The following is a 12,821-nucleotide window of genomic DNA, read 5'->3' as shown; positions in this document are numbered from 1 at the left end:
GAAATGTATCTGGGCCAGATATTTTCAGCAGCAGGTGATGGCATTTGTTAAACAAATGAATGTACTGGAAAACAATTTATGTTTATTCATCGTTTCCGTTTCAAATTTGGTCACATTTGACACTTTGAGACTCATCAAAAAGTGCATAAAAACCATGAAAAGCTGTTAACTGAACAGAGACTGAGGCAGCAGCAATACTTAACTCCACTTTTGAAATAGAAAATAATTATTTTGCTCATATGTAAACCTCAAAGTGCATAAAAACAACACAATCTGCATTGTAGGAGTTTCTAAAGGTTCACAAAATGTGTTTTCAGGGGTTTTCCTCTACGTTTCTTGTCGGACAACGGGCCAGACACGTTGTAGTTTCCCTACAAGTTTGAAGACACACAAAAAAGTCGTCACATCTGTAGCAAGTGCTAATGTGAATAGAGTAGGTAATGGGCTAATCAGAAGTTAAGGCGGGAGGATTAAATTGCTCTGATGTACAGAAGGTGAATGACAACCAGAAGACAAAGGAAGTTGCTTGAAGTAAAGTGTATTGTACACAGGTGAGAGTTATATACAAAATATACAGTTGGCCAAAAACTTGATGGTAATAATTGAATTATCAATAGACTAAGTCTCGTTCAGTATACTTCGATTCAACAGGCAATGATAAGTCACACACAAATAGTAAACCACACCAGTATCAAAACCATGCAGCAAGTTGCTGCCAGCCCCAAGAGTCTTTTCTCGTCCACCCCAAAAGAGAGGGAGAGAGAGAGAGAGAGTCTGTATGAGGTAGGTGGTTGTGTATTGTCCGGGAAGGGGGGAGAAAAGGGGATTGGGCTGGTGGTTGTGTGGGTAAAGGTGTGTGTGAGGGGATGCCTGGAGTTGAGCACAAAGTGCTATCGTTGGTGTCTTGCTGCTCAAGCAGACACATGAGTCTGGTTCCTTCCATTCCTAGCTCGCCATCAGTGTCTCAGGGTAACCTGGCCAATTCCGCTGTTCATTCAAGCACACAGTCAGAGACTCGACCCAGATCGGCGGCCGTGAATGCATCCAGCGGCTTCCTGCTTCAGACAACGCCGCTGCTCCCACACTCAGTTCACTCTCTCTTTCAATCTGACCTGCTGCTACCGCTACTGCCGTATAACGTGCCTAGCGAAAGCTCTGATTGGCTCAACCAACTCTCACGAGACATACACAAATCTCGCGAGAACAACAAATGATGACGTCATGGTTAACAGGTATCTGGGACCTGGGTTACATCCTCCCCCCCTAAACCCATGTACGCCCCTGTACATGTGAAATGGTTACACTACATGAGTCTCAGGAGAAGGAGAAGAACTTAAGGCATCAGTGTAAGCAGACAAAAGGTTTTGGAAAAGAGTCTGCGCAACAGAAATTAAAGGATTACCTAACCGAGCATACTGTAATCTATGTGGACGTTCTCGAGATCTTTGAGAGCGTCTAAGTGAAGTGGCAACTTCAACTGGGTCAGTCTCAAGATTAGCAGCAGCTTCGGCCGGTTCTTCAACCACAGGACACTCAGGATCTTCAGCTGTTGCAACAGGTGAGTTTCCTTCAGGTAAGTTGTCATCAGCTTGATTTTCCTCTTCAGGTCCAGGCAGTTCATCAGAATCCACATTTGTTTCCACAGGTCCAGATAAGTCATCCAACAATTCCACAGTATCCACATTGGTTTCCACAGGTCCAGGTAAGTGATTCCTCCCAGGTGAGTCAGAGAAATCCACTTCCTCCACAGCGACAGGGGGAGATTCAGTCGAGGGGAAAGATTGAGGGGTCTGTTGCTGGGGGACAGATGACGAGTTTCCAGCTTTGCTGTCAGCGTCCACACTCCACCCCAACAAGGGAACTGAACATTGCGGAATCCAACCAGAATCATCCTCTTCCTCTTGCTCATCACCGATGGAACTGGTTTCACTAAGAGGATGCTGACGGGTTCGGAGCCTACGGACAGGAGTGGATTGATGATCCTCGTCCGCTGATGACAGGGGAAGAAACCCACAGGGAAGCAGGAGATCCCGATGTAAGGTGCGTTTGGGACCATCACGGGTTTCTGGCTTCACTGTATAGACAGGGAGATCACCTGCCCTTTTAATGACCACATACACGTCAGATTCCCACTTGTCCATTAGCTTTTGTTTTCCCCGGATCCTCACATTTCTTACGAGCACTCTGTCACCAACCTCCAAGACTGATGTTGTCACTTTCTGATCGAACCGGGTTTTGTTCCTCTCAGCTGTCTTCAAAGCGTGTTGAGACGCGAGATTGTAGCTCTCCTCCAGTCGAGCTTTCAGGTTCTTGACATACTCAGAGTGGGATTGATGCTGCTTGCTTCCAACGGGTAAACCAAAAGCCAAATCAACAGGTAATCGTGGTGTTCGTCCAAACATAAGCTCATACGGCGTGAAACCGGTGACTTCGTTTCGGGTGCAGTTATAAGCATGTACTAATGGTTTAACATACTCCCTCCACTTCTGTTTTTGCTTTGTCTCCAAAGTTCCCAACATGTTGAGTAGCGTCCGATTGAAGCGTTCAACAGGGTTTCCTCTGGGATGGTAGGGTGTGGTCCTGATCTTCTGAATACCGATGACTTCACAAAGCTCTTTAATTAACTTGGACTCGAAGTCAGGACCTTGATCTGTATGGAGCCGTTCCGGTACACCGTAACAGACGATGAAGTTGTCCCATAAACATCTGCCGACTGTCTTGGCTTTCTGATTTGCAGTTGGAATAGCAACAGCGAACTTTGTGAAATGATCAGTCAAGACCAGGATGTCTTTGGTGTTGCTGGTGTCGGGCTCAAGGCTCAGATAGTCCATGCATACGAGTTCAAGGGGACGTGTGGCTCTGATATTTACCAGTGGAGCAGCTCTTTCAGGAGGGGTCTTTCGACGGACACAGCGTTCACATGTCTTAACTTTGTGCTCAACGTCAGCTGCCATCCTGGGCCAATAGAAACGGGTTCGAACGAGATCAAGAGTTCTTTCAATTCCCATGTGGCCCATGTCGTTGTGCAAGCTCTGCAGAACCATGGATCGCAGCTCAGAAGGCAAGACCAGTTGGTAAGTGACCTGTTCCCCATCCTGTCGGCGTCTGTACAATATGTCATCTCTCAGCTCCAATTTGTTCCATTCCCGCAACACAAGTGGTAAGTCAGGCAACTCTTTTCTCACTGTTGGGGGAATCTTCTCTCCACATTCCAGCTGAAAAATTACCTCACGGATGGTTGTGTCCTCCCTCTGCTTCTCCTTGAGGTCAAGATGGGACCACGGGGGAATGATGGATAAGCCATGGTGACCTTCAGAATCATAGCAGTCAGGAATTGCATCAGCAGAGGTGGCAAAAGACTCCACCAACGTGATCGCAGCTGGGTCAGAACCAGAATGGAGAGGGGTTCTGACAATGTGACTGGTACAGATGGCATCGACGACCTCTGCAGGAATTTCAGTGGTGCTGGTCAGATCAGACAGATGGTGCTGAGCAAAACGGTCGATGCGGTCTTGTTCTTTCTGAGAATGAGCATCGTTCACAGAAGGGGGATGAGGCCTCCTGGACAGTGCATCAGCATCGAGGTTTTGCTTACCAGCCCGGAACTGCAGTTTGAAGGTGTAATTGGACAATGCAGCCAACCAACGGTAACTCGTTGCATCCAACCTGGCAGAGGTAAGGATGTAAGTGAGGGGATTGCTGTCGGTGACCACAGTAAATTCACTTCCATACAGATAATCATGAAACTTCTCTGTCACACTCCATTTAAGGGCAAGGAATTCCAGTTTATGAGCTGGATAACGGGACTCACTCTGTGACAGGCCTCGACTGGCGAAGGCGATGGCTCTCAGTTTCCCTTCTTGTTCCTGATAGAGAGCAGCTCCCAGCCCTGTGGTGCTGGCATCCGTGTGCAAGATGTAGGGGCTCTTTGGATTAGCAAACCCAAGGACTGGGGCAGTTGTTAACTTCTCAATGAGAGACTGAAAAGCAGCTTGACACTGGGGAGTCCATCGACCTCCGAAAGGCTGTTTTGGATCATGATATTGAAGTTTGGACACTTTGTCGTCGCCGGGTTTCCTCGATGGGGGGTACCCACGAGTGAGTTCGTTGAGGACCTTGACCAAGTCAGCGTAACGTCTGATGAACCGGCGATAATAGCCAGAGAATCCTAGAAAGGACCTCAACTCCTTCAGATTTCTCGGAATTGGCCAGGTTTTTAAAGCTTCAACCTTCTCTGGATCCGTTTCCACACCATTTTCTGACACCACATGTCCAAGATAGCGCACTGACGTTTGGAAAAACTTGCACTTTTCAGATGACAGTTTTAACCCATACTCTTTCAGGCGTCCAAGTACATTCATTAGTCGAGACTCATGCTCCTCCAAGGTGCTGGAGAAAACAATCAAATCATCCAAAAAGACAAGAACTTCTTTGAGATGCAATCCTCCCATGCATTTCTCCATTAGCCTCTGGAAAGTGCTCGGGGCATTTGTTATCCCCTGGGGCATACGATTGAACTCCCAGAATCCCAATGGCGTGACAAAAGCGGTTTTAGCCTTGTCAGCTTCATCCATCTCGATCTGGTAGTATCCGGACTTCAAATCGAGCACGGTGAACCATTTGGATCCCGTCAAAGCAGAAAAAGTTTCCTCCAGATTGGGCAAAGCATAAGCATCCTTGACTGTTTGCAAGTTCAGCTTCCGATAGTCTATACATAGACGAATGTCATTATTCTTTTTCCTCACAACAACAATGGGTGAAGAAAATGGAGATGAAGACTCTCTTATTACCCCAGTTGTGATTAGCTCACGAAGATGTCTCCGAACAGCTTCCACATCCTGAGGATGAATGGGTCTTGCACGTTGCTTGAAGGGGGTCTCATCAGATAACTTTATACGATGCTTCACTTTATCGGTGCAACCAAAATCCAAGTCATGGTGAGAAAAGACATCAGATACATCAAGAAGCTTCGAGGTGACACGCTCCTTCCATTCAGGAGACAAAGGTGAGTCCCCAAAGTTAAAGGTCAGCTCTGACAACGGCTGGACTTGGGTTGCGGGCTTCACCTGGTGCTGTAAGAGGATACTGTGATAACCCCCCAGCTCTGCCAGAACACACAGAGGCGGAATGAAAATATCATGCCCTGCTGTGTTCGTCACCACCACAGGGACTTTGTGGGGTGCACGAGCTGGAAGAGAAACCAAGCAACTCTTAACACACAGACCACCAGGCAAGGAAAACTGGGTGGGATGCTCCACAATGGCCCAACGATCAGCAGCATGAGGGGGGACTTGAGCTGAGCCCTCCAAGATCACACTGTGGCCTGCTGGGATAAGTGTGGGCGACCTGCCGAGCATTCTCACCACTCCAACATGTCCATTCTGGTTCTGAAGGTGACGTGATTCCAGGGTTTTGAGTACTGCCCTGTAGCCGTACTCCTGGGGCTGATGGTTCACTACTTCACTGCCAAGATGTTGCACATACAGCACGTCAAGAGTGTTGGTTCCTATAAGAACAGGTGACGGGGTTTCAGGATGCACATCTGGCACGACAAGTGCAAGGGTAGGTACTTCAGTGATGACTCCCAAAAAATCTTTGGGAAAAGTGACTGTCACTTCCACATAGCCCAGGTATGGGACAGACTGCCCAGCTGCACCCTCAACTTCAAGAAGGGTATCAAGAGGTTGGATGGGATGATCAACCAGATTCTTGTTGTAAAATGAAACTGGGACCGTTGTGACTTGAGAGCCGGTATCCAAGAGGCAGCTACAGTCAATGCCGGCTATACTGACTGCAGCTGTGCACCTGGATCCAACAAGTCCTTTGGGCAACGCAGCAGCTGGCCTCCCCACCTGTGCTGGGTCAAGTTGAAGATGTTGTTTGCACGTAGTAAAAGTAGGACATTCTGTGTCAATGCCAGTCCCCGTCCGCCCTGCAACAGGAACTGGTTCTAGTTTAAATGGGGTCTGGGCGTAGACGGGGTCCTCTTCTGCCCAATTGGGTTCTTGGCATTGAACCTCCTCCTCTTCTCAGCAACTAATGAAGGATTGGGCTCATTGTCACACTGAGGTTTTATATGACCATCTTCGCCGCATCGAAAGCAATAACCTGGTTTAGGCTGTGATGGTTTCCTCTCCCCAGCTGATCGTTCAAGTGCTGGGCGGTAAGACTTGGGAGAACAAGAAGAATGGGGAGAATTAGCTGTTAAAGAAGCCAACTGATGTTGGATCTCCGCCATTTGCTTAGTAAGCTGCTGCGTAAGGGTAGTTAATGCAGCACAAAGGCTTTGTTCTTCACCGCCATAAGCGACTTGTGAATGGGTTTGGGCTGACACCCTCTGCTTGGGCCCAAGATGCTGCTTCATGCGCAGGGTTTTAGCTGCCTCACGATCCTCTTCTGTACGCAGGAGAAGGAGCAGCTCAGCAAAGGATGGGGGATCAGCTTTCTTCTGCTTCAGCTGAAGGTCAGAAATGAGGGAATTATCCCAACAACCTCTACAGAACTGATTCAAGAGATGTCTGTTAATGTCAGTCACAGAAACACCCCCCCGCTTCACAGCTAGATTTAAAGCAACCTGGAGACGTTGGAGGAAAGCTGAGGGCTTCTCCCCCGCATCCTGGAAGGTATCCATAAACTTAGCATAAAGTTCATCACCATCCTGAACAGTACCAAAAGCAGAGTCAAGTTGTTGCAGGTAACCATTAGGCAGAGTGTCAGAGCTCAAATGCTTTACCATGTCAGCTGCTGGTGGAAGAAGACTGTCCAGGATCTTTCGGGACCGTTGGAGATCTGAAATGGCAGGGTCTTTCATAATGAGATCAACATTTGATCGCCAAGTGTCATAGTCAGACTCATGGGGTGGTCGGGGAATTTTTCCAGAAAACACTCTGAGTCTCGGAGAGGGAAGCATGTGTGTGGGGGCCTCCTCACTCTTCATAATATGCTCAACAACATACCTCTGGACTTCAGGAGGGTTTAGATCACAGGCTGGGATGGTTGGTTTAGCTCTCACCGTTGCTTCATTAGCCTTGGGTAGCTTCTCCACATGACCTGGAGACTCCTTGAAAGACGGTTGGGATGCTGTTCTTCCAGCCTGACGTCCTTCTCCACCTTCCTCTTCTGTAGCTGACTGCTCATCAGCAACAACTTCACTAATCTGAGACATCATATTTTTAAGGACCTCAGCGAAGTTTGTGCCACTCACTTTTGCTAATTGCTTTAGCTCGGTAAGATATACTTGAGTTTTTTCATGCCCAATATTCTCAGCATAAAGACTTGCCAAAGAAACAACCTCATAAGTGTGATTTTCAAGAGTTTGTATATATGGTAACAAAGGTACTAAGGCTGCCACAGCAGCTCCAGAGTTGTACTCAATAATCAAGTCGTGGTCAAATTCTGACGATGGCTCATTTACTGCTACGAGTCTGTTAATAGGACCATACTGCTTGAGAAAATCAATTATTGTATCATCTTTTTCTGTGTCTGTCGCACCCTTAATTAACACTGCATTTGGAATTTTAATTCCCAGTTTCTCAAAAACTTCCATGGTTTCATCAAATTCTGTACAACAGAAACCTCCCTCCTGGCTAGCTCGCCAAATTATGTAGCAAGTGCTAATGTGAATAGAGTAAGTAATGGGCTAATCAGAAGTTAAGGCGGGAGGATTAAATTGCTCTGTTATACAGAAGGTGAATGAAAACCAGTAGACAAAGGAAGTTGAATGAAAATAAAGTGTATTGTACACAGGTGAGAGTTATATACAAAATATACAGTTGGCCAAAAACTTGATAGTAATAATTGAATTATCAATAGACTAAGTCTCGTTCAGTATACTTCGATTCAACAGGCAATGATCAATCACACACACAAATAGTAAATCACACCAGTATCAAAACCATGCAGCAAGTTGCTGCCAGCCCCAAGAGTCTTTTCTCGTCCACCCCAAAAGGGAGGGAGAGAGAGAGAGAGAGAGTCTGTGTGAGGTAGGTGGTTGTGTATTGTCCAGGAAGGGGGGAGAAAAGGGGATTGGGCTGGTGGTTGTGTGGGTGAGGGTGTGTGTGAGGGGATGCCTGGAGTTGAGCACAAAGTGCTATCGTTGGTGTCTTGCTGCTCAAGCAGACACATGAGTCTGGTTCCTTCCAGTCCTAGCTCGCCATCAGTGTTTCAGGGTAACCTGGCCTGCATAGACACAAGGCCCATTTTAAGCAATCAACAATAAATAAATAAATCACAGCTGTGTCACTTTCAAATATCATAAACTCCACAGTAAATAAAGTGAAATAAATACTGAATCCACTTAATTACTACCACTGATAGTTTTACAGGGTAAAGACATCACTTCCGGTTAGCATGACCATTTCCGCCTGCTAACGTTAGCATTAGCGGCTAAGCTAACGGACGGTGCTAACGGCTAAGCGCTAACGCTAACCGTCCGTTGCAGCACACATTAAATACATTCAACATTGAACACATTACCCATACACATTTATACATTCATCCGTAAACACATCCCATTCACAGAAACTGTACCAACATTACTGGAGCAACAATCAGAGCAGGCACGTAGCACTTAGCATGTAGCAACTTAACAGGTAGCAGCAGCAGGTAACACACAAAACAGCACTCACCAATTCCGCTGTTCATTCAAGCACACAGTCAGAGACTCGACCCAGATCGGCGGCCGTGAATGCATCTAAAACAATTAACACAACACTGTATACCTTGCATTCTGTTACTATAATGACTACAAAGATGAGAATAGTTAGTTAGAGTTACCCAGCGGCTTCCTGCTTCAGACAACGCCGCTGCTCCCACACTCAGTTCACTCTCTCTTTCAATCTGACCTGCTGCTACCGCTACTGCCGTATAACGTGCCTAGCGGACGCTCTGATTGGCTCAACCAACTCTCACGAGATATACACAAATCTCGCGAGAACAACAAATGATGACGTCACGTCAACAGGTATCTGGGACCTGGGTTACATGTGGTTTTGGCCTGTGATTCCACATAATCGCCTGAGTATGGGAGCTATAGTTGTTCAGTTTAGCAGTGTCATTGTCAGGTGACTCCGTGGGGAGATGCAGTTTGGACCACACTTATCTTATGTTACTTCAGTTATCATTTTTGTTAAGTTTTGAGTTTAATAGGAATTTTGGTATTAATTTAATCTATCTTTGGAAACTCCTTGTTTGATTTTTTTTTTTTATTAATGTTAGCATCATTACCTTCAGATGCTGTAACACATGGAGACAAAAAAACAGACTTACATTCACATTTTATGGACACTTTAGAGACGTCTCTTGACTGGACTGTGGGAGGTACGTATGTGACATATTTGGATTAATCAGAGAGTCAAACAGGCACAGGGAGAACATGCACACTGCACACAGAAAGCCAAGAGGCTCAGCTTTAAAGCAATAATCTTACTGTGACAGTGCTAAACACTGGACCCCTAGAGAAAACTATAATACCATACTTTATCATTCACTCAAGGCACTTTCACAAAGTAAAATCAAGTCTGTACAAAAAAGAAACCCAACATCTGACAGTCAAGAGGGGGAAAAATGCTTTTAACAGGAAGAGACCCCCAACAGGACCAGACACAGGGGGCGTGGGTGGGGGGTCTGGAGAGGAGAGAAATGTAGAGAGGAGAGGGCAACCAGGGATAGTTATATACTATTCAAACACTGTCAGCCTGGTAGTTATAATGACAATAATAACTGTAATAGTTGTAGCAGCAGGTGTTGAGCAGGATCATGGGACAGTAGGTGGTTTGCAGCCACAGATCCAGACTCCACAGCATGGGATAACAGGAGGAAAGAGAGAGAGGCGCACAGTCTGGGCTCATCTGCTTTAAGAAACAAATTTGGTGCAGTGGTTTCTTGAAAGTACAATTATCTAATCATGAGGAAAACATAGACTACAGGGTTTAACTGCTTTATTAAGACTGAGGTCGACCGTCTGGCAATAAGTTGGACAAGTAAAATAATCAGGCCTAAGTTCAAATTTAAAGATGAGTTTTTGGTTTGGATGTGAAGCCTGGACAGACTGAGTCAGACAGTGTGATGTCAGCAGGGAGGTTGTTCCAGAGGAAAGGCCATGAAAGGAAAGGGCTCCACAGTAGGCAGACGTCTTTTTAACTTGGCACACAGGCAGAAGCTCTAAAGATGGAGCATTGGATGGAACATAAGGTTGAAGGAGCTCAGACAGGTATGAAGGGGTCTGCCCATTTAGGATTTTATATGCCACCTTAAAGTCAGTTTTGATGGACAGTTGGCCAGTGAACCGGTTTTATGTGGTCAAATGTTCTGGTTTTGTTAAAATTCTGAAGACTCAAGACTGAAGACTTTCAATTATCATAGAAAAATAACTTAACAATATTCAAGTCTCCATGAATAAAGGCCAGACATTAAATCAAATTCAGTAGACACACGTTGTTACGGTGACAGAGCATAATCTCCCTGTCTCTGCCCCATGTGGAGACATCTCCATCCTAATGAGGCTGCTCGTCTGACTTCCCAAAAAATCAGGTCCGGATAATTGTGACAGAAACTTTAAAAACTCAAAATTCAAGGTAAATCAGGCAGACTTCTCAATCAGGGTTTTGTTTAATGCTAAAGATGGCACATGAGACATTTTGAAATGCTTTACATAGTGTGTGTGTGTGTGTGTGTGTGTGTATGTGTGTGTGTGTTCAGATTACGATTCAGACTGAGATTCTTTATCTGTAATTGTCATGTTAAAGGGATAGTTCAACCAAAATTCAAATTTCACTCATTATCTACTCACCCTCATGTCAACTAAGGGCTGGGAGAAGTTTCAGAGTCCTCCATGCCTTCTCTGAGTTACAGCGGGGCTCCGTGCAGCACTGCATGTCCATATGATGGTTGCAAACGGACACCACTTTTCTTCGTCCAAAAAGACACACCAAATACCATCCAAATACCTCCACACAGCTTGTCTGTAATGTCCGCCTTGTTTGAAGCCCCAACATGAGAAATTGTTCCGAAAAAAGTCTATATTTCAAGCTTGTTTGTAGCGGAAGCTCCTCTTCCTGGTTCGTCCAAATCTCACGCGATTTGCGCTGACGCCGGCGTAATTCACGGAGAGCAGTTTATAGCAGGGGTCTTCAATGTTTTCCAGGCCAAGGACCAATTGTGTTTTATATTTAACAGGTCCTGTAGTGCCATATGCCAAAAGTACCATATTCTGGACTATAAGTCACGCTTTTTTTAGGAGTTTGGCTGGTCATGTGACTCCTATAGCCTATTTCGAAAGGGACTTACATAAAAAATATATGCCATGTCATCTATGATCACAACAGGTCACAACTTAGCTCGTGGTAACTGAACGCTGCTACTGCACCAATGAAAGAAATACACGACTAAACCATAAAAAGACAGAGAACACAAAGCAGTGTTTCCCCTACTTTGTTTTTTTCTCTCTCGCTTTTTATGCTTTTATTTTGAAAGGGCAGCTGGAGAAAGACGGGGGCGCGGAGAGAAAGTGAGAGGGGGGATTGACACGCAGCGATTTTGATGTCGGAGGGTCAGCGTCGCGGTCACCGGAGCTGATTCTGGGAACATTTCCACCAGGCCCGCCGTGTCATGTCTCGGTTCCGGAGCATTTCAGTGACGGCCTGACGCTGCTTCATTGTTGCTACTCTATGAGCAGACGGGGCGGCGCGCGTAAATGTCACTGTGTCACACTGAGTGCGTGCTGTTAATTAACGAGTGTGTGGAGAATGAAAACGTAAAGTCTCATCGTTGTGTAGTCGACGGTCCAGGGACCGAGTGTCACAGCACCACTGACAGAGGTGTGTGTGTATGTGTGTGTGTGTGCACGCGCGATCGGGCTGATTTTAGAGGGGGGGGGGGGGGAGTGAGAGAGAGTGAGAGAGAGACGGTGCGCCGTGTTTGTATCGGATACAATATAAAGGCTCGCCTGACACCTATATAATAGGAAAACAATGTAAAAATCAGATGTTCAGCAGCAGGGAACAGCAACCACAAATACTTATAAGCTATCATTTTATTGTCATTGCAATTTTTCAACTTTCGCCACCAGGGGGTGCTGCAGCCTCTGCCGCACCCCCACTTCCTGCGCCTATGCTGTCAACAGTACTGTGAACATACAGTATACCAGCCAATTCTTGCTAAATTTGTACAATTTCGTACAATACGTACAATCAGTAATGTGTGATTCATTTGCGATTAATCACGAGTTAACTATGACATTCATGAGATTAATCGTGATTAAATATTTTGACAGCACTAATATTATAATGATATTATTTGTTACAGGTAACTGCTATTTATTCCTCCATAACAGAGACAGATGCAGGTGCTCAGAATGCTCTCATGCGACCACAGAGCAGGTGTCGGTTTAGCTCCACTCATCTGCTGTTGCCCAACCTGTGGTCTGTGTTTGGGCTGTACAGCCATTATTCAAGGTCAGCAGCTGGTAGAGTGCCAGCGTCCTGGCAGTTCCTCATGTTCTCCCTGACCCTGTGTCACCCACCCACCCCGGATGCCTGTAGACGAACTGGGTGACACAGTGGTGTGAGGTTACAGTGTCACTGTCATTAGAAAGGAGGTCAGAGCATGGTAATGACTTCCATGCTAAAAAGCCTGCTTCCTGTCAGCAGCACCACAGGTCTTCAGATACATCATCATCATCATGGGACTGGTTATTTACTCTGGCCAGACAATGTCAGGGCTTCATGGAGCTGTGGGTAACACCTCTGGTCCCATGTCCACTTTTACTCTAATTATCCTGTAATTAAACAAGAAGACAACGAGAACCACAGGTGAGCTGTACA

This window comes from Trachurus trachurus (assembly GCF_905171665.1).
Source record: "Trachurus trachurus genome assembly, chromosome: 5".
Lineage (NCBI taxonomy): Eukaryota > Metazoa > Chordata > Actinopteri > Carangiformes > Carangidae > Trachurus > Trachurus trachurus.
Note: the sequence above shows the minus strand (reverse complement) of the source record.